The sequence below is a fragment of the Octodon degus genome, unplaced genomic scaffold (genome assembly GCF_000260255.1).
Source record: "Octodon degus isolate 3935 unplaced genomic scaffold, OctDeg1.0 scaffold00325, whole genome shotgun sequence".
In the NCBI taxonomy this organism is placed as follows: Eukaryota; Metazoa; Chordata; class Mammalia; order Rodentia; family Octodontidae; genus Octodon; species Octodon degus.
The window spans coordinates 742,322-750,706 of record NW_004524901.1 but is presented as its reverse complement, the minus strand read 5'-3'; the positions used below and the strand labels follow the sequence as shown (position 1 = coordinate 750,706).

The window sequence follows — 8,385 nt, the reverse complement described above, 5'->3', positions numbered from 1 at the left end:
TAAAGTTCTTCTGAGATTCAAGGTACTTAGCAATAATCCATAAATAATTTAAAAAGAAATTTGTATTCCTTCAATATAAAGTATCATAGGGTAAATATTCACAACCCTAAAGAGAAATAAGAGGCAAGAAAGAAATGATACAAAACCAATATTAAACCCAAAGTGTGAACTATAACTCCGTCACTGCTTGCTCAGCAGCCAAGCAAAGCACGAGGAAGATATGAGCTCTGATGTGACTGTTAATCCCCCCCTGAGAACTCAGGCAGGGGCAGTCCCACAGGCCTCTGCATCTTGGTTAACTCTGCTTTCTGGCCATGGCTTCCACAGCAAATGATCCACATTTCCAGTATCATCAAATACCTAGGATGTGTGCTACAGTGTTTGCTTCTTTACTACGGCTTCTCACACTGCCCTCCCAGGGGCATGCCGACGGGTCTCATAGGCACTCCTTACCATCTGTGTAGGAAAATCTCTGACCCCCAAATCTTTTATCTTCTACATATCTGAAACTTCAGTAAGGACATAACATCTGGAACATGCCCAAGATAGCCTAAAAAATCAGTTCCATGCAAAGGTAACAGTGTCTGCCACCACTTCTCACTGTGGTGCAGCCTCCTTGGATTATGACTGCAAATCACTTCAGGTTCCAGGGTCACTGAGCCTTCCACCTTGCACATGGGCAATAACTCGCTAGTTGTCTGTTTTCAAACTGTGGCCCCAGTCTCTCTTTTACAATGAAATCTTTACAATTTTGAACATTTGAGTAGTGAAGATGGGTTCTGTTGTTTCGTACAATGCCTTCCAAAGATCATTTTTATTGCTTTGATTCAAAATGCTTGCCTTTTTAAAGAAAAAATTTCCCACAACCATGTTCTTTTTGTGCCAACTTTTGTAGGTACTGCCTTTCTGAGGAAACTACAAACTTACCACATAAAATTTTCTTCCCTCACCTGCACAATATGCTAAGTTCAGCCAGCACTAATCACACTATTTAAATTGCGAATGGCCTTGAAGTTATTTTCTGCAAAATTAGTAAACCAGGGGAGGCAAGATAGCTCAGCAAACTAAGTGCCTGCTTAGGCAAGTGCAGAGACTGGGGCTCAATCCTGATGTACATACCTTGGTGGCCCTGCACTCAGGTGCACTGAGCCGTCATCTAAGTCCAGGTGTGGTGGCACACACCTGCAATCCTAGTACTGGGGAGGGCTGAATAAAGGAGGATCATTATGAGTCTAAGCTGCGTAGTGAGACTCTGTACCAAATACATAAAAAATTAAAACAAACAAAAATTAGTCAACCACTCTTGTCTTAACCTTGATCACTGAAATGGCTCTGGACATGGGGAAAATGGTGAGTAAATTTATAAAAGGGTAAAGCACAAAGCTTCAATTCCAATTGACAATGGTGTAGGTATGCCCAACTGAATTTCCTAGGCCTATGCTTTAGGGCCTCTGCTTCTGTGAACAGTCTTGTCTTCTGAGCTCTGTACAGAATTCCCCATCAATTAGATCACAGAAGTGTAGGTCTCTTCTAAACCACACTTGCAAACCTGTTCTAAATAAATCTGTCACCTGACCACCTAGAAAGAAATAAATGACTCTACTGCCTTTATAAAACTTTCTTAGCCACTTTCTCATCCCTGGGGAAAAATACCTGTCACATCACATACAACATTAAGAGAAGAATATTCTTTTGGCTGAGATTACCTATCCTTGCTTGCACAGGTCCAGGATAGAAAGAACATGACAAAGGGACTTGGAAAGATTGTCAACCCATGGCAAACAGTATGCTGGCACTGCACTAAAAAGATAGAGATTAGAATACACCCTCATAATTCATGTCCTGCTAACACACTACTTTTTAGCAGAACCATGTGTCATTCTGAGAAATATATTAGATTTAAACCTGATCACATACTAGGTTGAAATTGATCACCAGATTTACAGACATATAATTTATAAGCACAATAAATTTGTTTTCAAAATTTAAACTTTCATTTCAAGGTATCAAGCAGTAGTAATGCATTTTTTGTACTGAGCTGCCAAAATGAACTTCCAATGAAGTGTCAATGTATCATATTGTTCCAGGAGTAAATGGATCTATCAGAGTAGTCAACACTTCAACATTGGTTTAGACTTTAATTGGAGATTGTCCAATGTTAAATAGAAAGCATATTTTGTTACTTATTTTTAAATTCAAATTTCTCTTCATGCTATGACATGGCCAAACACAAATATGAAGTTTTAAAAACTCTAATTTTTAATTTCAACTAAATTTGGCAAAAGAAACATTTACTCATCTATTTGACATAGGTCCAGGATAGACCTATGTGCATTTCATTTTATTATACAGTGGTCCCAGGCCAGCGAGATAGCTCAGCAGTCTAAAGCGCCTGCTTAGGCAAGCTTAGGCAAAGAACAGGGACTGCAGTTCAAATCCTGGCACCACATGCCAAGCCAGTCTTGCCCCCAGGGCAGGCTGAGCCAGACACACACACACACACACACACACACACACACACACACTCATACACATCCTTCAGGTATCCCAGAGGTTACATTCCAGATACCCCCTCAATAAGTGAAAATCAGCAAAGTGGCAACTATATATATATATAGCTTTATAAACCCCTCCCACACTCTTATAAACCTTTCCCGCACTTCTAAAAACATCTTTTTTAAAAACTAATTTTATTGAGAAGTAATTAGCAATGAGACAGCTTCAAAACCAATTAGTAGGACAGTTTTAATAATTATTACATTGCATACTGTTGTCTTCCTAGGGGTTATTCATAGTACAAGATGTAGATATAGTATCCTATCAATAAACATTATTGGAACAAATCTTTCTATTCATTGAATTAAGAGAAAAAAACTGTATATCTATTCTATTTGGTATACACAGATACAAAATGGTCCTTAATTTGTATCCCCTTTTTTTGTTTAGTTTTGTCAGAGAAGAGTATTCCATTGTCATTTAAATATTGTAGGTGTGTGAATTCAGCAAAATATTCCAACATAGTCCAGTAGTACATAATAGTAATGGGATTTCTGTAGGACTGGCAATTTCAGAAGTTGTTGATTTGAGCCTTTTACAGCTCAGCATATTAACATAGCTTTACTTTTCATACTTCATTTTTATACTTTTCTGTTGGATGATTTAGACCAAGATAAAGCAAGACCTATATAACAAGAAATGTAACTTTTATGTCTCACAAGTTCAGTCAAATCCCCTCAGGATTTATACTGAAACACTGTGCTGCATTTTGTAGATACTTTGTCAGTGTCAGCCATGTGGCTGTGTCACGGCCATTGCTTGGCCAACATGCTCTCTGTGAAAGCCTGAGAGAATGTTTTCTCTCCATGAGACTCTCCTTAGGCCCAGTCTACATCATCGATCACTTTCCTCTGTGGTCCCATAATCTCCTTTATCAGAAAATTTGAGACACAACTGAGTTATAGGATGTTACAGTGTAGGTTCTCTTATGATCTGAGTCCTCACTGACCTTGAAAGGCTAGGTCCAAAATGTTGGCTGTCCTTGCAGCCTTTCTTTTTCTCTAATTTTTGGTCTGAAAACTTAGGTTGTTAACCCTCCAGAAGAGAAGCTTATTATTATTACCCTACAACATAAGCAGTTGGGCTTAACCTCACTATCTATTTGTGTATCAAACTTCTTAGACATAACAGTGAGAAGATATTTTCCATCAAGTATTGATAGGTTAAAATTTAGTTCCTTACAGAACATGAAGAAAAAAATTAAAAGAAGATTTAAAAAATAGGAATAAAGAATTACATATTGTTACAGAGAAATTTAAAAATCTAACCACATATAACATTGTAGCAGGACAGTCCTATGACTTTTTCTTCTTGTCTCTTGTTTTCATTTATTACCTTTTTTTAAAAAAAAACAAACATTTACTTGAGAGACCATATGGCAGTAATTGGTATGTCATGACAAGCAGTATGTATTTAGAAGATCAGCATATATAGTTTGTCAGAAGGAGAATCCTACCAATTAGCTGCTAGTTTCAAAAACCTGCCTAAGATTCTTATGATCATTGCCTTAACCATCTTGTGCATATAAATATATGGCTTTGCCCCTGTCGTGTTTCCTAGCTTTAAATACGTTTCTAATGTCCTTAATCATTTTGTTTTCTTTTTTCTTTATTTTGCTCTAGAAGTTTGTTTTGGGTAAAACAATTGAAGACAGATTATAACAATACATTGTTCAAAAGAGTTGGAAAATTATTTAAGAGAGTATTTTAAGTATGGATTTCTTGACAGGCCCAGAAACAGGTTATCTCCAAAGCCTGCAGGTCGCAGCTGGAAGCCTTCTGCATATACCGCAAAGTGAAAATGTTTTTCTCAATGGAAAATAGCTACGCATGTGTGATAAGCCAAAGCTACCTCCTGAAAAATAAAGATTTTTTCATCAAAAACTCCAGTAATCATACCAATAAATCTTTGTTTTCAATATGGATCAACTCTATAAAATGCAGGAATACTATGTAGTCAAAATATTTATATTACTCACACCTCTATAAGGCCAACCACTTTCAGCAACAGTTCCATTAGGGATTTCCATTGTATTTTCAGTTAGTAGATTGTTCCAGTTTTATGAAACCATACCAAATGAAGCTGCTGGTCTAGATAAGCCTTGTGCTGAATAGGGCACTATCCTCTGTCCTTTTTACCAGCTTTTCTCTTTCCAGCGAGTAAGTGCTTAGGCTTCATATTAGGCACATGTCTATCTGATTCTCCTTCCTTTCCCAAGCTATTTATCTTCTTTGGAGCATTTTTTCATCATAGCCTTGGCTTTCTTCGCCATTTTCACATCCCAAAGACCAGAAACATCATGTGGAGTTTGAGAACAACTCCAACTCCAGGCTACAGAAGTGGATGAACAGAGCCTTCCCACCTTCTTTTCCTATCAGAACTCTGAGACCTTCTTGCCTGGGCTGCATAGTGGGCATTGTCTTTATTGTCCATGTCAATACCAAGACTTTACACCTCATTCTCCAAAACTGTCCTCTGAAATTTCTTAGCAGTTTGAGGCATCATTGGTCCCTGGGTATTCTTTTCCTTCAATTGCAGAGTTTTCAGTTTTCTTTATTCTCAAATCTCTTTTGCCAGTTGTTAGATTTCCGCTATTTCTTCATCTTCACTTTCAGATTCACTGTCATCCTCTCCAGCAGTTGTTCTTACCTCTTCTTCTTTTTCTAACTCTTTCAATTTCTTCGTGATAGCAGGATCAATATAATCAGCCACATTATGGTCTTCCCCAATCTCTGATATATTACTATAGTTTTCAGATGAATTCATTAAATCACAATATTTTTGAAGATCCAAAATATAATCATGTCTCATTTCCACCTCAAGATCTCATTCCCTTTTGTTCTCATGCTCTCCAATTTCTGCTACTCCTTCTGGGATGAAAGGAGACCTCTCCTTGTCACCTTTCTTGCTTGGTATAGCTACATGAAATCTGTTTAACACTTCATTCATTTCATTTCCTTTAAGTTTGGTTTCTACCAGATGAGCCAAAAGCCTATCAAGCCTCTGTTTTAACTTGTATAACACCTTCCCCAATCAGGGTGCTGGTTTCTGTAAAGGGAATCCTTCAGCCTGCAAACCTATACATATTTTCTGATCATTTTCAGGAAGTTCAGCTGTTCTCTTCATGTCACACTGGTTTGCCACAACCCTAAGAGATTTGTTGATAGAGAGGGGCCTGATATTCTGGAAGAGCTCTAATTGTTCTTTCAATCCATGTCCGTACTGCTCAGACAAACCCATCACATGTAAAACTGCAATGAAAACATGAGCCAGAGCTGTGATAGCTTGCATTTCAGTGATGTTCTGATCCTCTAAAGTGTGATCGAAAATCCCTGGAGTGTCTACAACCTGCCAACTCAGATAGTTGTAATCCATGTGCCTGACAAAGACTTGGTAGTAAATGCACACAGCTGAGCATCCATGTGTGCTCTCATCACCTTGTTGATGAAGATGGATTTCCCACCATGCGGGTGCACTCACAAAGGCAGAGTCCTCATATTTGGTCCAGTGCTTGGCAAACGGGATAAATGCTCATGCACTTGTTTCGAACATTCCAGACTGCTTCTGTCTCTTCATAATAGTGCCCATCCACCTGAGGGCAGCCTGCTTTAGCTGCTTGCAAGGGCAGAGAATCACAAAATTTCATTAGCCCCACATAATCTTTAGCAACATTTTACACTGAATTATTGGCAATATTTATTTGTCCTAAAGTCAACTTGTAATGATCGTCATCATAGACATTATTCATCAAATCAGCATAAAATGGATGGACATCATCAAATTTTGGAAAATCTGTTAGATTCTGCAAGACTGTCATGGTAATTCTGCCAAGTAAACTTGACTATTTCATATAAAAATGTCTAATGTGATGAATTTGGTAGTGTGTATGAATAACCATCTGAGTCTTTCATTGAGTCTTTCACAATGTCAGGTCAACAAAGTCCTTGGCAGAGGACACCACTGTGAACTTAAAGTTGTAGTGCACCAAGCTGGTGATAGGCAGCACCAGGGGAGACAGGGGTGGTGAATCCTACTGTCATGGACAGGGGCAGGAGGGACTCCTTAACCATTTTCTATATTCATAAACCTTCCTAACTTCAGCAACATGCATATGCGGTACAGTACAGTATGTATTCATCAGCTAGCAAAATACATAAACAGTGTATTTTATTTTGATTTAATATTATTTTAATATGTTAGAAGTAACATTTCAATATATTTTATTTTTTAGAAAAAAATTATTAAAACCATAAATACTATGAATATAAATGTACATACAGTACTGTGCCTACCACAAAGTCCTGCAATATAGCAAAATATCCCCGATAAATAATGTAGATTAATATATTTTTGAAAAACCAAGAAAAAGTGAGTCTACAGAAGTCGAACCACAAAATAGTGGGGTACTACTGTGCAGCTGCAGAGAACAAAACTCCTTGCTTTCCTGTAGATACACATTATTACTGCACAGATACTAGTGCGTGACCAGCACATATGTGAGGAAAAGGGCTAAAGATGATTAAATGTTAATTCAAACACTCAACACTATGATTCCATTATCATAAATAAGTGAAATTGGTGACATTGACCCAAAATGTTTTTCTGGTTCAAATATAAGGCTCCCAAGAAACAGGAAACATACTCAGATGATGGGTAAAATCTGTGACCACAAACATCTCACTGAGGTTATTTCAGAGTGTGTTGGCGTTACCGTCCAGGATAAATCTGTTGAGTAGTTCAAAGAGAAAGACCTTATGCCCAAACTTGTGTATGGGAGTGTTTCATTTGGAAAATTTTGTTTTCTGAAACACAAAAATAGACGTACAAAAAGATGACGTAGAACATCATTATGATGCTGACAAACTGAGGAAGAGAAAACGTAAGCCTAAGAAGGTGGAAGCTGCGCATGATGATTCGAGTAATGTTCAGGATGTAGACTGTGAGAAGGAACACATAAGTGATGCCAGAGAAAATTGTGACAGTCATCGCAAGACAATGAATTCCTTATATTTTTACCAAAAATTCAACTGTTTTCATGACTGAAATTTGTAACAAAACTTTGTGTTTTCTTTTTAGCAACAAGGAAGAACAACTCTTGAAAATACAGTAGATTTTTAAATTATATAGCTGACATTTTGAATTAATTCTCTAAACAAAATTCATAAAACCTTAAGTGACATAACTTGGAGACATCATTTAAAATAAAAATGGTTGAGACCCAGTCCTAGCCCAGGTCCGGTGAGTGTGCGGAGAGCTTCCTGCTACCCTGCGCCGGCGGAACCAGTCCCAGCCCAGGCGCAGCGTGGGCCATACCCTCTCCCAGCCCCTCGGGCCGCCTCCCACCACTCCGCAGTGCCTCCCCCCCCCCGCCCGCCGAGTAGGATTTTCTGCCAAGTTCCAGGAGCCCCAAGACCCAGTCCTAGAACAGGTCCAGTGAGTGTGTGGAGAGCTTCCTGCTACCCTGCGCCGGCGCTGGGACAGTCCCAGCCCAGGCACAGGGTGGGCCGGACAATCTCCCACCAACTCCGGCTGCCCCCCACCCCTCCGCCATACCTCACCCACACCTCCTGCCCAGTAGGAATTTCTGCCGACTTCCGGGAATGCCCAGACACAGTCCTAGCCCTGATCAGCAGCGGGAAGGAGCTGAGCACAACAGCCAGACCTAAGCCAGACTCAGCTGGATAAGTCCAAACTCTGTAGAGCTCCACCTTAACTTCAATACGTGTGAAGGTTATAACTACAGCAAAGATCTACAACAAAGGGCAGAAGACAGTGCTACACAAAATGACGAGAAGGAATAAATTGCAACCTCAGAACCCAAGCCCACCC

General features: G+C 39.1%; 1 pseudogene; it reads right to left on the bottom strand.

Annotated features, from left to right (window-relative positions):
* Positions 1-4,674: 4,674 nt before the first annotated feature.
* Positions 4,675-7,542, bottom strand: LOC101576489 (annotated as a pseudogene).
* Between the last annotated feature and the right edge of the window lie 843 nt (positions 7,543-8,385).